Source organism: Muscardinus avellanarius (genome assembly GCF_963383645.1).
Source record: "Muscardinus avellanarius genome assembly, chromosome: 2".
Lineage (NCBI taxonomy): Eukaryota > Metazoa > Chordata > Mammalia > Rodentia > Gliridae > Muscardinus > Muscardinus avellanarius.
Window position 1 is genome coordinate 103807278 of NC_137787.1, and position 18601 is coordinate 103825878.

General features: G+C 34.8%; 1 protein-coding gene across 2 annotated transcripts in view; it reads left to right on the forward strand.

Annotated features, from left to right (window-relative positions):
- The window catches only part of DPP10 (dipeptidyl peptidase like 10), a gene marked incomplete at both ends in the record, with an annotated part of 1533989 nt that overhangs the window by 226471 nt on the left and 1288917 nt on the right, over positions 1-18601 (forward strand). The gene's annotated exons all lie outside the window — the stretch shown is intronic.

The window sequence follows — 18601 nt, forward strand, 5'->3', positions numbered from 1 at the left end:
TTTTTTTTTTTTTTGGTGGTACTGGGGTTCCTGGAAGCCCTTCTACCTCCAGGCTACACTACCAGACCTATTTTTATTTTTATTTGGAAACAGGGTCTCTTAAAGCCAGCGCGGCTGGCTTCGAACCTGCGCGACCCTCCTGTCTCCACCTCCCAAGCATACAAACATGCGCCACCATGCCCGGCTTAGGTCAAATTTTAAGTAAAACAAACTTTTCTTGGAGTTTATAAACAATTTGAAACCATGTAGGCATAGTAAATATTAAGCATGATAGTATTTGACACAGTACCAAAGTATTCTTAATACTACAACAGGAATAATGTAGAAAGTGTAAAATGGCCAGGTAAAGTACATTCTTTGGAGTGTCCTCAGTGTTTTTTTTTTTTGTTTGTTTGTTTTGTTTGTGGTTCTGGGGATGGAACCCAAGGGCATTCGACCTCCGAGCTACACCCCCTGCCCTGCTTTTTATTCTTTATTTTGAAAAGGGTCTCACTAAGTTGCAGAGGGCCTAAGTAGCTGAGGCTGTCCGGGAACCGCTATCCTCCCGTCTCAGCCTCCCGAATGCTGGGATTACAAGCATTCGCCACCACACCCAGCTCCCTCATGGTTTTTTGAACATCAAAATATTTTAAGTTTTGCCTCATCCATTGAAAATGCCTCATCCATTGAAGATAAGGACTCCATCTCTCCTCTTCTCACTCTAACCCACTTTTCTAAATAAATTGATCATTCAAAGAATTTGCTTTCATGATGTTACTTCTGAGGCTAAGAACAATGACAGTAGCTTCTCTTTACCATATCAAGTTTATGGCTGCTAGATCGGAAACTATTCTAATATGCTTCTCACTATCTGATTCTCTTGAACCCTGGGAGAACACATTTTTCTTGATTTTCTACTATGTCCTGTTTCAGAGGGCTCAGACCAAATGATCTGTTTGGGGTTCTAATAATATTCCACCAACACCATCACCCAGCCAGTCACTACCAGTAACACCTCCACCCTTATTACTACTAATGGTATGTCCATATGCCTTCCTTTTTCTATATGAATTAGCTTTCCCCTATACCACTGTAGCCAAAAACAAACCCATAAACAAATAGACCTCATAGAAGAAATTTTAAGTTCTAAACACCTCTCTATATATTTAAGTTGGAACCCTTTCCATGCTGTATTAAATTTAGTTATTGATATGACCATTTTTCTATCAGACTGATATTCAAATGGAAGAAAATATGTTACTTTTTATCTAAAACCCAGCCAATATTTAGGGGAGCATATTATTAATGAGTAAGTTATCAATGCCCATTCATATTTTTAAAATACAAAGAGATAGAAGATATATCATGTGTTCCCAAAGATTCTTCAATATAATAGAGGGAAAGAGACATTTATACAGAGAAAGGCAAAATGTTTGGAAGTGCACTGATGATCAGGATTTATCTTCTAGGTCTATAGAAGCTTATGGGTGATGAGGAACCCACCTTCTGAAAAACTTTAGAATATGAGAAATGTGAGAAATTCAAGGCAAAGACAATAAAGGAAGCTAAGTGGGCACTTAGCTTAGTCCATTTTTAGGGAAGAAGTGTGTGTGGATCAGTATGTCTAAAATGAGAACTTCTGAACTGTTATGTAGAGAGAACTGGAGTTGAGACAACCATTGAACTAATGCTTATATGCTGTTAATAATCGCCTTATTTTAAATCATCATTTTCCTATTCAGAACATTAATTTTACTAATCAGAATGGACTGACATCATTACTGTTTAATTGAGGTTGAACAGTGCAGTCTCATATTTAATTAAAGGTGAAAAAAACTATTATGGAGTATTATAGAATCCCTGTGTGTGCCTGGCACCTCTTATCTACCTCAAGAATTGCCTAAAAAATTTATTTCTAAATGACAGACCTATTTGTTCTAAATATCTCTTTTGTTTGTGCTTTTGCATCTTGGTGTTTTTTTTTTTTTATTGGTAGTTCTGGGGATGGAACCCAGGGGCATTTGACTCCTAAATACACCCCCTGCCCTATTTTTATTTTTTTTTTATTTTGAAACAGGGTCTCACTAAGTTGTGGAGGGCCTCCCTAAGTAGCTGAAGCTGTCGGCAAACCATGTTCCTCTGGTCTCAGCCTCCCAAATGCTGGTATTACAAGCATGCACCACCATGTCCGGCTTATATCTTTGTTTTAGAGTATATTCAGAGAGTTTCAGAGAAAAATATTAGCCTGATTAATAGACAAAGTAATAACCTCTGAGTTGCATTCTTGCAGCTCAGACACCTTACAAAAAACCTCCTTTGCTTATTCTTTTAACAGATTTTTAACCACAGCTGAAAAATTATTCAGCACCTTGGGAACCTATGACTGATTTTCTCTCATTTCTCTCTCTCGATATCTGTGTATATCAGAATATTTGTCTTTGGCAGTAGCCACTTGTTACAGCCCAAATCTGGTGAAACTGGTGAAATAAGAATCAACTATCTTTACCAGGCGAATATCAGTGTTTGAACCTTATTTTTCAATTTTAAGTCATTTCTAAATCCTAAGCCAAGCCAAGCCAAAATATAAAGATAGATAAAAAGCCCTGTGGGGTTCTTAAAAAGAGATAAATCTGATCTGATCCAACCATTGTCTGTTTTTTTTCTATTTACTGAGAATGAAACAAATCAAACTATGATTGAAAATGGAATGAGCATTGGACAAGCACAGCTAGATAATAGGCAAATGCTTATTACATGTGATTTTCACTGTTCCAGCAGAGGAAGACCATGGTAATGCTCAGGTACGAACTCCTCTCAATCAAGCCTAACTTCCTTTATGCCTTCTATACCTCCCCCAAAACACACTAATATAACTTGCCTTTGCCAATGTTTATTCCTTCCTTAATTGTTCCTTGCACTGTGCTAAAAAAAAAATACCTTTATCTGCTCCATTGCCCTGATAAGTCTCTCTCTACAAATTTGGTAAGGCTTAAAATTGTTGTGTAATTTGCCTAAGCTCATAAGATTCTACCTTGGTGGATATTGGGCTCAAATATAGGCCTTTCTCCAAAGTCCAACCACTTAATGAATTTTAATCCCCTAATAAATCATTAATTGATGTTCTCACATTAAATTCTAATTTTTTTTCCAGTTGCAAGTAGCACCACTCTATGTGACTACATCCATAAACATTAAGGAAAAGTATTCTTATAGTTTCAGCAGCATGTCACTAAACTTTTCCCACCATATCTCTGAAACTTGCCTTTCTTCTCTAAATAAATACATAAATGCATAAGATTTTTTCCACTTTATAGATGAAGTCTCTGTCAGTTAACTATTCTAATATTTATTATCTCTTTTGATTCTACATGTTTCTATATGTATACTACAATACCCTCAAAATATGAATTGAGCCCATCATAAAGCCAGGGCTGCAAAGTGCCTTTCTTATTCTGTGTGGAGTGGGTGCCTATTCCTGGACTGGGTTTTGTGTCAGGACACAAAAGAACTGACCCAAGCCTCTTAAGGAGCTTAAAATTCAGTTGATTAAACCTTTGCATAACCAGAATATTCTGTGTTGTTAGCATGTAATTAAGTGCTAAATTGCATAATAGAACTATAGGATTCCACAGAATTCAAATAAAGAGAGAAAGGTAGTTGAAGACATATCTCTGGTCTTGAGACAGACTAACTTTAACAGAGTACCTACTATTTGGCAAAAAATGTAGTATATGGTAGATACTCATAATTACTCACTGGATCTTCAATAAATAGACATTAGTGGCTTTTAACATTTTGTAGAGAGGGATACTGCCATTTAAAAGAAATAATTAATTTTCTGTTTGAGTGTGCATAAATTGTCTGATTTATCTTTCATCCTGAAATGATTTGAATCTTTTATTTTTGTGGTACTGAGGAATAAACCCAGGGCATTCTACTTCTGAGCTATACCCCCCATCCTGTTTTTTAACCTTCACTTTGAAACAGAGTCTCACTAAATTGCAGAGGTCCTGACTAAGTAGCTGAGGCTGACTGTTAGTTTGTGATTCTCCTGTCTCAGCCTCCCAACTAACTGGATTATAAGCAAGCACCACCATGCCCTGCTAATGATCTGAATCTTTATTGCTTGCTTTGCAACTACCTTACAATCATCTCTATGATTGTTATAACTTCTATGGGTAATATTTGACATTTATTGCCCAGAATCCATTGCCTTTTGAATAACATAGCCTCTGATTTTCTTTGAAAGATTGCTCCATATCTTTGTTATCAATGTATCTCCTTCAGGTAGGACTGGCATCTTTCTATCAACTCTAGCACTGAGCATGTGACATAGGTATGGCCTACAAGCAATAGCAAAATTCTTGATCACAAGCTGGGCGTGGTGGCACATGCTTATAATCACAGCATTTAGGAGGATAAGACAGGAGGATTGAGAATCGTGCAGACAGTCCCAGCTACTACTAAGTGAGACTCTTTGCAAATCAGTGACACCCTGTTTCAAAATAAAGAATTAAAAATAGGGTTGGGGTTGCACCTCTGGGGTAGAATGCCCCTGGGTTCCATCCCCAGCACTACAAAAAAAAAAAAAATGATAATAATCCTTCATCACAGTAATGTCTTCATATGGTATAATTGTGTGTTGAGATTTTATTTTAGATACATTAATCTAACCTCTGAGGATAAAATACTACAGTTTTCATTTGCTATTTGCTACTAAAAAGTGAGAGGGTGCTCAAGAAAGAACTTTATAGAAAGGACATAACAAAAACAGGGTCAAACTATAGGGACAGAAAGATTTGTGCACTAGCATTTACTTGCCTGGCCATGTACACATTTTTATTTTTGTCTCAGCTAGTTGTATTTGATGTTTTGCTATATAAGATCACATGAACCCAGGCTTACATAGAAGATAATCCAAGAATGGCTGACAATTTGGAAGTGGCATAATGAGCCAAGGCTAGGATGAGGTAAGTGGTGTGTTTTTAAATAAAATTATTCAGAATGTAGAGCTAAAATAAAAAGGTATGGGAGTTGAAAACCTTCAAATTAATTTTCCCTTCTTGCTATAAAGGAAAAATTGGCCCAAGCTGATGGTACACTGACATTTTAAGCCACATAGCACAAATTCACCGAATGTTAAAATGTGCTATGGAAGTAATGTGCATCATATTTGTGATAAAAGAAAGATAGATATAATTGTAGGCATTCTATCAGAAATAGAAAATCTCCTGTGAAATACACTTACAGAAACTTGAATGTTTTATGCATATTAAAGCATTCTCTAAAATGATACAATTGCTGTAGCAGGGTAGTTCATTTTAAAAGACAAATACACTTTAAAAATAAAAATGGTAAGCCAGAAAATGCATTATTTGTTGAGATTGTCTTTTGAGGTCAACCAAGGTGCACTCTTAGCTTCTTTCAATTTGAGGGATTTTTCTAAAACTGATTTTCAATTGAGATTTTGAGAACTACCACAGCAAGTCAAAATATTTTCTGACTTTCCCTCAACCAAAATGTAGCAACTTTTTTTAATCTTGTGTAAAGTTGCATAACAGCAAAAAACAGGGAGGCAAATAGTGCAAATAAAGAACTCTATGGCACAAATACCTTTGCTTTCTTACAAGAAAAGTAAAAATATAAATATGTTCAAATCGATAAAATAAATCATGAGTTGATTCAATCTAAATGTCTTTTGTTACATTTTCTAAAAATTGTTGATAAGTAGCTTTAAATCCAAATTATTTCAAATTAGTAATTAAGATGTCCAAAATAATAAAATTGTTACTGGGTGAATGTTAAGTGCCTTGCACTATTTCATATTTAAAATATAAAAATAAAATTGATCCAACCAATCAAGGAAAGACTTCGGTTTCTTCGGCTGTCAAATAGGATGATGGTGGTACCTAATTTAGGATTGTTGGGGTGAGTGAATTAATTAAATACATATAAAACACTTGAAAGGATTACTTACTCTTCATAAATATTATATAAATGATTAGTATTGTTCTTTGGTGAATAGAAATATTCACAGACCATGAAAGCATTGAAGAAAAATGGCTAATTCTATCTTGGGAATAAAAACATCTTCACAAAGAAGGTATTATTCTAGCTATATCTTTCCAGATGAGTCAATGAATAGGAGTTCACCAAATAAAGAAAAGTGCACAGGCTGTCTAGGAAAAGACAGCTGATAGACCAAAATTCTGGAGCAAGGAAAGAGCTGGATGTGTCCAGGTAATAAGGGAATGATGAGCAGGAGGTATTAGATCTAAAGGTATGCTTGAGTTTCCTATTTGGGATACACACATACACATAGACATACAAACACACACACAAGATTTTTTTTTTTTTTTGCAGACTGGCATTATAAAATGGATTCGTTTCATAATCGCCCTAAATTGTCAAGTAAACTGTAACAGGAGTAGCATGGGGTGAAGTGAGAATCACCTGTGGCTTCAGACTCCATATGACAGTTATTTGTTGAAAATGTGAATAGTAATACTTATCTCAAGGGGGTTTCATTTGAAAGATATTTAAATATGTTCCTTATGTGTCCTGTACAGTGCAGTGCTTTCTTATGCACGTAGCCATGATTAACTAAGATATATGTATTAAAAAGTATTGTAGGGTATGATTACTGATATTCTGATGTCCATTTCTAAATGCTGTTGGTTTAATAAAGTATCACTGAATTAATCAATGAAATAAAATGTCAATCACAACAAAATTAATTAGACTAGCATAACAATATAATACCTCATCTGTCTTCAAAAGGTATAAACTCATACCAATCTGACTTTTTTCATACTCCTGTTTACTTCCCTGAATTAATTGCTTTGAAGATTTCAAAGAAATATTTAATTTGTAAATAATTGACATACATCTCTTAAATTTGATGACGTCTTTAAATAAAGTTCTATTTCACTATAATATCTAAAAGAATAAATAATACCTATGTAATATTTTAAAATATACAAAATTGGCTCACAATTGTGTTCTATTTGTCTGTTTCAATCATGGATCAAATAAGGTTGGTAATTTAGTTGGTTTATTTCTTGCTGCAGTCTCCCTTGGTTTATTTATCTCTTTGTTTCTTGTCAATATTTTCTATGAGGTTGTATTATTAAAGATACCAAGTTGGGTGTCCTATAATTTCACCAACTGTAGATGTTGCTTACTCTTCCTTTGAGGGGTCTTAAAATAATACTTTGGCCTCAATATCTTCTGTCAATTGTTGGTTATGTTAAGAATCTGAATTTGATTTTGATATGTCTTTGTAAGCAATATTATTTGGTTTCTTGTGGAAAGTTTTAATTATTAGGACTTTGAGGACTTTCAAAATAGCATTGTTTTAATTTTATAATTCATTTTCTCATCTAACATGAAGGACTACTCTAAAATTAATCTTTTTTATCAATTACTTTTTCTAAAGAATAATAGGATAAATGCTTACTACTTTCTTTTTATTTCCAGTTATGAGTTGGTAATACCTTGTAGTCCTTAAAGGTAATCAATGAGTCTTTAAAAATAATATCATGAGCCAGGCATGGTGACACATGCTTATAATCCTAGTATTTGGGAGGCTCAGACAGGGGAATCACAGATTTAATGCCAGCTTCAGCAACTTAGCAAGGCTCTTAGCAAACTAGTAAGACCTCATTTTCAAATAACAAATAAAATCAGGCTGGGGGCAAAGCTTGGAAGTCAAATGATTCTGGCTTCAATACGAGTACCACTACCATACCCTATATGTGCAGTGCCTATGTGTGTATGTTTGTGTGGGTGTATATGCTTGATTATATATGTATATATATGATTATATATGTACACATATATAATCATTATGAGCTACTGGATTGAGAAACATGGTCTGTTTCAAATGGTACCTACTTTCTTTACAGAAGCTCAGATTTCCCTATCCTTTGGCAGTGGGGCTAATTCAAGTAGACTTGTGAATACATTTTGGGAGCTTTCTTTCTGATACATAAAATACTCCAGGTTCAAAATATGGGAAATACACACAATTAAATTCTACTCAGCAGTAAAGAAGAAGAAAATCATGTCATTCACAAAAGATGGAAAAGACCTGGAGAACCTTAGGTAAATGAGGTTAGTCAAGCATAGAAAGAGAAAGGACATATATTTTCTCTAATATGCCCAAGCTCGGGAGTGTGAGGGATACCAGAGAGACTCCAGATAATGGAAACGAAACCTCAGCAAAACCAGAAAGAAATGGTAGGGGAGGAAGAAGGCTGAGTTTAATTAATGGAAAAGCTACATTCGAATATGTTAATACATGTGAATATAACATTGCTAACCTGGACACTCAATAATGGAAGGGAGGGAAATGGGGAATCGGGGGGGCATCAAGTACTGTGTGAATATATGCCACTGTCAGCATGATCCACATTGTTATGTGAGACTATAATGCACCAATAAAATAAAATAAAAATCCAGGTTCATTCATCTTACATCTTTCCAGTTACAGATATAAATTTCACCATTTCTCTAAGAAGTTTTAGTTCCTTTTAGTGGGAAGTAGAATGAATTCATCCAGATCCAGAGACCAAGATCTGGGAATTAAGAATGCATATTTCTATTCAGAAATTAATCTAGTAATTAAGAATACTTATTAGTTATTCTTATTTCTAAGTCTTTTCATTGTCAGAGCAAAAGAATTTTAAGACAATAAAATATGTTATGAGTTTATGTTGATGAGTTCAATTCAAATTCAGTGCTATAAAATTTTAAACTCACTTCACAATTTCTCATTTTATTGTTCCTATGTCAAAAATCTTGTTTTTCACCCACACAATTGTAAATTATTCAGTTGCTTTAACCCACACTATGTATATAAAATTCAGAGTATGAAACAACCACCAATAATTTGATTAAACCAAAACAATTTATGATTTTTTATAATACTAGGAATTGAACTCAGGAGTGTTCTAACTCTGAGCTATACACTCTACCCTATTTAATTTTTATTCTGAAACAGGGTCTTGCTAAACTATTGGGTACTGACTGAGAGCTTCATTCAATTGCAGAGGCTGGCCTCAAACCTAAGGTCCTCCTGTCATAGCCTTCCAACTATTGGGATTATAGGTGTGTGACACCATGCCCAGCTTGATTTACTATGTTTGGCATTCCTTACAGTATACCTTACTACAGATGTATATTAAAAAAATACTGATTTTTTATGATTTAGAGAGGTTCTTATACCTATAGCAATGTCGCCACTTGAATATTTTGTTAGATCTACTTGTTTCAGTTAACTTTTAAAATGCAGGAATTGCTTTTAAAATTTAAATTGCATTTAATTGTTATGTGAGCTATGTACATGGCTTCAAAGTCAAATATGCAAATTATAGTTAAAAGAGACTATTGAGAGAGGAGAAATGTTGTTAGATCTGCCTTCTTCCACCAAGGAAATTTTGGGGACAGTTGTTAGATATTTGAAATTTCTAGTTTCAAGACAGAACTTTAGAATCCTCATCTAGAACCAGATCTAGAATGGCAATGATGGGGATGGTGGCACGGTGTACCAAGGGAGGACAGCAGTGTGAAACTGTTTAGATCACTTTTACTTATAAAAAAATGTAAACTATCAGTTGGGTATAGTGGTGCAGTACTGTAATCCCGGTACTGGGGAGACTGAAATAGGAGGATCCAAGGTTCAAGGACAGCCTCAGCAACTTAGTCACTCAGTATCATAAAATAAAAAATAAATAAAATAGGACTGAATTCATAGTGTTAGGTTCCAGGAGGCGCCCCCACCTCAAATTAATAGAGGATCCGACAGAGAATGCAAATCGCAAGCAGAGTTTATTAAAAAGAAACTGGCTAGCCAGGGTCAAGCCTCTTACAGGGGCGCACAGGTCCGGTGAAAAAAAGCAAGACCCCGAGCACTTTCCCCGCCGCACCTTTATAGCCCCCCCAGGGCCATTACATCTGGGCCCGTGAAACTCACAGCCAATGAATTTAAAGACAAGCACCAAGGAATTAAAAGACAAGCACGCGCGACATTTACAGCCAATGATTTTAAAGAGAAGCACATTCCAAAAGTGAGTTACAGCAAATAAGTTTAAAGGTCAATTCCCATGTCATAGCCTGCCAAGAAGCGATCCCTCCTGCAGGGGAGCGAGGGGGAGTCCTCCATCGGACCTCCTAGTCACAAAGCCAGTGCTCTCGGGCACAGCAATCTTTCGAATCCAGGGGATTTCCAAAGTGAGTTAAAGAAGATTAGTTTCGAGGAAAACAAATACAGTGTACACTCCTAGTCACCCATGCCTGTATCCAGGTGGGGTTGTAAAACCAGATGTCACTTGCAGATAGAGGGTAACAATTTTTAGTTCTATGTAGGGGAAGGGGAGCCTCTCAAGACTCTAACATTCCCCCCTGTTTCTTGATCATACTGAGGAATCATCCTCAGGGGGATGGAGTATTTGGTCATTCTTATTATATCAGCATTGATTTTTAACATTTATCACTCTATATTTTAAAGCAGTTACAAGGCACACAGATGTTCTGGAAGATAACAGGGTCACTTGAGAGAGGGTCTCTTATCTAAGATATGAGACCAGTTGGGCAGATGCTCTCAGGTAGGGCAGATGCCCTTAGCTTTTCCAGGAATTCTCCTGTAAGCCTTAGATGCCTGCCTGCAACTTATAATTATTACACACAATATTATTGATCAAAATTATTAGTTTAAGCAATTTTTTTAGCAACTACATCACACTGCACTCTCATAGCACACTTTGTTATAAAGCTTTAACCTAAAATTTTAAACACAACAATAGCTTAGAGGAAGACAGTCTCTGGGTTCAGTTCCCTATGCCATACGTGAATACGAAACAAACAAACACATTTATCAAGTTATATAATGAAAGGTTTGAAAATTAAGGAAAAAGATCACCTGGAAATTTTCCTGTACCTTTGTGATGTTTTATGTATCTGGTTTCAGAGTTGACTTTAAGAGATCATTTATTACTTGCTATTCTGCACTTTTACTTGACATTCTGTTATAAACATTTTCCATGTTGCAGCAAATTTTCCCTATTATCATTTTAATGGCTTTATCCAGTTTCATCCAGTAGATAGGCATTAATTTAATTAACTGCTGCACTGCTGTAGAACATCTAAGCAGGTTCTAATTTCTGTGATGTTATAATAATCTTACAATGAGCCTGATGGTTTTTAAAAATAATACGAGCATCATCTTTAGCTTTGACAGCAATAGCAAGTAGTAATTTTAATCATTTGGGTGCAAAATACTTTACCAAGTATGGCTCACCAATTAGATTATTTACCAATTAGAATGCAAGTAAGAACAAAACATTACATATCAGTTTGAATCAGTATAGATGGAATCCAGTGGTATCCAAAACATTTATGTTAATGTTGCCCTCTGTGACCAGATCAGTCTGCTCACAGTAATAGTTCCTTGCCACAAAGAGCTACTTTTACCTTTCAGTTCCCCTCTTGCAGATCAGGCTATATGCTACTTTGTTAAACCACTCCATTTCAGAGATGTATGAATGAATAAATCTTTCTGCAAATCTAGATTTCCTTTAGTTTAAGGAAACCTAGAAATATTGCTGCTAAAATGATGAGCCACACCACTGGACCCTAAGGGACCTCTGTACTCTTAAATAGAAATTGCACAGCAATCAAGTCTAGTAGGGGGACAAGCTGGAGGTTTGGGAAGATGGAAAAAAGAGCACCATCAGAAGAAAATATGGGACTGTATGGATAATTGAAAAGAAACTAGGAAAGCCCAAATGACGCTAGGTACAAGATTGAAGTGTTGCAGGATTCTATGAGGAAATCACTAGGTGACATACTTAATTTAAATCAGAACCCAGTGTTTGTGAACATTTGGGGTTGTTCATAGTCTGCCGATTACTTGAGGTTGGGATTGGTGATTCAAATGGCTGTGATGAAGAATACTTTTCAAAAGACGAGGAATGATGGCTCCAGAGAGCTCATTTCTGAAGTTTTAGGATTGTATAAAATGGGTTGCTTTCAACATCTCTAGAGATGTTCCCATGGATAGTTGGAGCTTGGATTTTTCAGATCACTAGTGAGGAGTATGAGGAGTATTTGGGGAGATATGAGTGGAGGCAGAGAATTAAAATGTACCTGCTGGTCATGCACTGTCATTTAAACTCACAGAGATATTATTGAGGGTCTATGAGGTATAGATGACATTAATTTTTATATATTGGGCCTTCAAGTAGGTCAAATGATTAAGTGTGACAAAAATCTATTTTTCTAAATATGAACATTGCAGTTTCTGGATATTTTATGATTCAGAAATTGAATTCCTCTCAAATTAATGGATTTGTAAACCTGAAAAGGTGTTTATATTTTGATTTGGATAATTCATATTTTTCAGGAAGCAATTTTTTTTTTTACCAAAGATAATCCCTGCTGAGATATAAATGGGTAGGACTTTAGTCACCTTGGGGTATGAAACATATCTACTTGTTTCATCCTTTTAGTGAAATATTATTTCATTCAAAATTTTACCAACTTCATTAAGATGTGAAGAACAAGTGAGAACGAGCAAGTCAGCTAAGATAATTAGCTGGAACTTTCCATTTTCAAAGTCTTTTGCCAACCTTAATCATTAACCTGGCATTTAACAACTTGCACATTCTTACCAGTTTCCTGACTCTCATCTTGAACTCTCCAACCCAACTGAAATTCTCCTTTTTTGAGATAAACTGTACATTTTCTTTCAACCATCTGAGCAGCACGGGAGCGAGTGGACAAACAGCACAGCAGTGAGGCTGAGTTGTGTCCAGAGATGAACAAAGGGCAGCCTTTGATTAACTGGATGCTCAGAAAGTCATTTTATTCTTCCTGAAGCCACCTCTTGGCATCATGTTTTGAAATATATGGGGAAGTATTTGAGACAAAGAATGGAAGGTTAAGGGTTATTTTATTTCCTTATTTTTATGGCAGATGCCAAATCTCACTTTTTCCAAGAGTATTAAAATGAACAGCTAAGAAGAAATCTGGTAGCCTATTTAGAGCAACAATTTCCAGTTCTTTCATTATGACACACAAGACAGGTAGTACCTTCTGTGTTCCTTCCTCCCACAGGTTATTTAAATAGCTCCTCAGGTGTTTTGGATGGGTAATGAAATTTGATAACAGCTGGCCCCTGAAAATAGGATAACACAATAAACTCATTGATAAGTTAAAACCTGTAGAGTAGAAGATTGTATATATTACTTTAATTTTTTCCTAGAAATTCAGTTCCTCTATTCTATTGCTTTCAAGTTAGATCAGTGTCCAACTCATTTCTTTGCCTTCACTGAATTACCTAAGATGCTCTCAATGACTAAATCAGACTATTTGATTACAGAAAAACTTTTAGATCATTCAAAATTGAAGTAAAAATATTTTTAAAGATGTTTATTAATGTATTTTTAAAATGGCTCTAGTATAATTGGCTAACTTCCCTAAGATACAAATAATTCTTATTAAATAAGAAAATAGAGTTTGATTGTGAATAGAAAGATCAAAGAGAAATAAACAATGGGCAATAACATTTGAAAATATTATTAACATTACTTTTAATAAAATACATGTAATTTGAAATACAGCATAAGACTGTATATCAGATCTAACTAGAAAAATAGAAAAAAAAATGCCCAGTGGAGTGAGATGTTAAAATGTCAATATTATAGAAACAGTTTCGATTTAAACAATTCTTCTGGGGAAGATTGGACTTGTGAATCTAAATTTTAAAAAATGTATATATCTATAGAACCAGCATTTCCAGGAATTAGCAAACTAAAATAGTCAATTATTTAAAGGTGTTTATATAGAGATGGTCATAGTAACTTTTTTCTTTTCTAATCAAAATCTGAAAACCACCACAGTGGCCATCAATGACATTTTATTTATTTATTTTTTAAACAAATTTTTATTGAATATAAATGGTATACATTTAAACTATATTTGGTGCCCTCTCTCCCCCCACCCCCGTTTTCCCTTCCCCCTCCCACCAATGGTTGTCCAAGTTAACCATGTCATATTCATAATTTTATACATATTCAGATGTAGACCCTCATTAATCAAGATCAGTCTTCCTCCTCTATTATCTTTCCATTCAAATTTTGCTGGTATTTCCCCTCCATTATCTGGAGTTCCACTGGTATCCTCTGTGTTTCCTAGTTTGGGTATACTAGGAGAAATATATGTACCTTCTCCTTCTGTGCTTGGCTGATCTCACTTAACATAATGTTCTCCAGGGCTTTCCATCTTCTTGCAAATGATATAATTTTGTTCTTCTTTATGGCTGAATAGAATTCCATTGTGTGTATTTCCCAAAGTTTTGCTATCCATTCATCTGTTGATGGAGATCTGGGTTGGTTCCATATTTTGGCTATTACAAATTGTGCTGATATGAACATAGGTATGCATATGTTGCTGTATTTCTCTGAATTCAACCCCTTTGGAAAGATACCCAGGAGTGGTATAGCTGGATCATATGGTGGATCTATTTCCAGTTTTCTAAGGAATCTCCACACAGATATCCATAGTGGCTGAACTAGTTTGCATTCCCACCAACAGTGTAAAAGAGTTCCTCTTTCCCCACATCCTCGCCAACATTTGTTGTTATTTGATTTCTTTATGCTTGCCACTCTGACTGGTGTTAGATGGAATCTCAGTGTAGTTTTGATTTGCATCTTCCTGATGGCCAGTGATGAAGAACATCTTTTCATGTATCTATTTGCCCTTTGTATCTCTTCTTTTGTGAAGTGTCTATTTAGTTCATTTGCCCATTTCTTGATTGGGTTGTTTGTTTTGCTAGTGTAGAGTCTTTTGAGCTCTTTGTATATTCTGGATATTAGCCCCCTATCAGAGTGGTGGCTAGTAAAGATATGTTTTAGTAACTTTTTTCTTTTCTAATCAAAATCTGAAAACAACCACAATGGCCATCAGTGACATTTTAAAAGACTACAGTATAACCATAAAAATAGGGATGTGCATGTGTGCTTATTTATATAAATAGATAACTGACATATAGCATTAAGTGAAAACATGCCATCAAACAATCATAAATATCTACATGACTTGATACAATTTTGAAGAGTATAAATGAAACTTTTAGCACTAGTTTTCCCTATGCTGATACTTTTCCCTCTGATTTTCTGCACTTTGTAGGTTAGCTTTAAAATCAATATCTTTTCATTTTATTAGTTAAAATTAGTTAAAATAAAAAAGTAAAAAATTTATTATATTTGGATGAAAATACTAAGAAAGTATGGTAATCAGGGGTCATATATTTTCTCTTATATGTGGGAGTTGGAGAGAAAATAGGAATAAAAAAGGACTTTGTGATAACAAGGACAGAAGCCAATAGAACAGCGAAAGGAAGGGAGGAAGAAAAGGGAAAAAAGCTTCCAGAACAAAACATACTATTACAAAATGTACTGGTGATTTTTAAGAATTTATTTCAGGTTCTTTGAAAGGTTCAGAAAGATAATTGAAATGAATAATTTAGCCAAGGGTTTATATTCTGTCCAGTTCAAGTCAATGCTAATGAACCTAAAGAAATTTCAAAGTTCTGAGGTAGGCAGTCTGACATTGAATGATCAGTTGACATGAAACCTCTTTAGTGTCAATTATCATCCCCTCTCCCTTCAGCTTGGTTATTTAAAAATATATTATAGGCCAGATGTGGTGACATATACTTGTAATCCCAGTACTTGAGAGGCTGAGACAGGAGTGTTACAGGTCTGCGGCCAGCCTCAGCTACTTAGTGAGGCCCTCTGCAACTTAGTGAGACCCTGTTTTAAAATAAAGAATAAAATAGGGCCGGAGGTGTATCTCAGAGGTGTAATGCTCCTGAATTCAATCCCTAGTACTGCAAAAAATAAATAAAAAATAAAAACACATTAAAAATATGTTACTATAAAAATGACAGTATATATCAAGATTATTTCTGTCTCGAGCTGGTTGAAACCCTAAGAGTATAATAGCTGTTGGCCCCATCCAGCTCCTAGAGAGAAAGGCCTGTCATGCCAGATCACCTGAGCAGGACTTGCTGAGGAGGCCAAGCGTCCATGTATAACCTTAAGCTGACCATCCTCTTTAAAGGAGATATGAAAGATCAAAAGATCAGAAGAAAAGTTTTAGGAAATATTTGTCAGCGTAATCTCTGCCCTTTTCCAACCCAACCCCATGTCAACATATGGAGGAAGGGCAGAAAAGTTTTTTTTCTTAATTTAAGTCACAACAAAGGAGCTTCCTGGGGTCTATTTGGAGTCTGATTTGTGCTCCCTAGGGTGGTGTATCTATGCATTGGTATCTAGTTGATGCCTGTTCTCCTGAAAAACAAAGATTTGCTGCCATGAACACTTAATGTCCTAAATCAAGAGGACATAGTTTATATATTCCAGGGATCAAAAGTGGCCAAGATAGGAGAGAGAGGAGGAGAGGGAAAAGGAGATTCTAGAGGTGTCTTAGAAGAGGTGAGAGAACATAAGTAGAAATGAGTGTTGATGCCTGGGACTGAGAGGAATGAGGAGCCACAAGAGGGGAATTTGCCAGCAAGGAGAAAATTTCAAAGATACTGGAGTTTCTGACAAACCTACACTTGTGCCCATAGAGAGAAAGCTTTAGAAATTTGCCATGGTTAAAGACAATAGCACTCATTGCCTGGTGAAGTTCCTGCTTCCCAGGCTTCCTCTGCCCTTCAGTAGGTCAGTGAGGGATGGAGAAATTACCAGGGGAAATGAAAGGGGTCTCCTCAGACTCACCTTGTCCAAGGCCAGCATGAGTTGGAGGAGGGGAAATGGATTAACTTGAAAATGAGCTGAGCATTGTGATTACCCCATTAGTGAATTGTGAACACTCTTTGAAGCTAAAAGGACTGGGGAATTTTTAGTTTGAGGACAACCAGAAAATTAAATCTTTTTCTTTACAATGCCTAAGCATTCACACGTTTTCAGAAAAAAAAAAAAAAGACTAGAAGCACTTTGTCATATTTTTTCTTTCTCTATATCTCCTTTCTTTTCTCTTTCTCATTTAAAGGAAACCATAGGATACAAACATGGTGCTTCATACCTATAATCCCAGTCCTTGTGAGACTGAGACAGGAAGATCACAGGTTCAAGGCTAGCCTCAGCAACTTAGTGAGACCATCAACAACTTAGCAAAATTCTGTTTCAAAAAAAAATTTTTAAAGTGCTGGGATTGTAGCTCAGAGGTAGAATGCCCTGGGTTGAATCCCCAGCACCAATTAATAAATACCAAAGACATCAAAATATATCATCTTTAAAGTTTAAAATGCATTTCCTAAGAATAAAGACAGTTTCTTACAGGACTATGCTACTATTATTAGGCTAACAAAACTAATTATCAGGAGTTTCATATTTTCTAGATCTATATCCCTTGTAAAATTACTCAAATGTTGCACTAATATTTTTGTGGCTATCATTTATTTAACCAGTATTTAATCTAGCTTTAAATATTTGTGGTATATCTTCTTAGTTTCATTTACTCTAGAATATTTTCTTCAATACTTTTTAGGACTTTGAATATTTTGAAGAATCTAGGATATTATTTTTATAGAATATCCTTCATTCTATTCTATACAATATTTTATCTTATTATAATTTAACATTTTCTTCTATCACCTATATTTTCTATAAATTTAAACAATTTATCCTCAGGCTAAATATTTTTTCTAACTTCTTTTTTGTAAAGACAGTTAATAGATGATGTTTTCTTATTATGTCATATCAGATTGTCCTGACATTAGAGATATGAATGTATTCACTTGACTAATATTGTGACTTTACACTTTCTTTGTAGCCATTAAAAATTTGTGTGAATACTCTGTTCCTTGACCTCTTTTCAGCTAGTGGTTTTAGCATTCATTAATGATAACTTTCTTAATAATTTACAATATTATGGTTTACAATATGGGAATTTTTCAAATATGTTTCTTCTACATTTATTAACTAGACTTTTACTGTGAGAATATATATCCTTATTTTTCCCTTTTTTCTTTTGATACGAGCATAACTTCAGCATATAGATTTAATAATTTTAATTTACATTAAGGGAATACAATTAATTACCATTATCATTATTTTTCTATTAAATTAATTCCAAACTTAACAATGGATGCCCGTATAAGTTGGCCTCTTTATCCATTTTTGGTAGTGTAAATACTTGTGCACTTCCTTGTGCCAGGATTCCCTAGTATTTTCTAAATCACACACCTAGAATGCACCAATTTTTCAAATAGCTCTGGTTCTTTTCACAAGAAATGGTATTTATAAAGCAACACCTAGGGTTCTAGTGTGCTTTTTGCTACTGAAATGCTCTTATTTTTATTGTTTTTAGTGGACAGAGCCAGAAAACATAGGAAACTAATTACTTTGCATTGATATTTTCATTATGAATTTAACAGTACATATTTGGCTTTGATTTCTTTATTTTATTTAATATTTTTTTCTTTTATTTCATAACTATCTTGAATCTTTAAGTTTTTGTGGATTTTAATTTAACAGATTATCATTTGATCTGTCTTGAATACATGTGTGTATTATTGTTACATTAATTAAATAGAGTGTAGCTATAACTT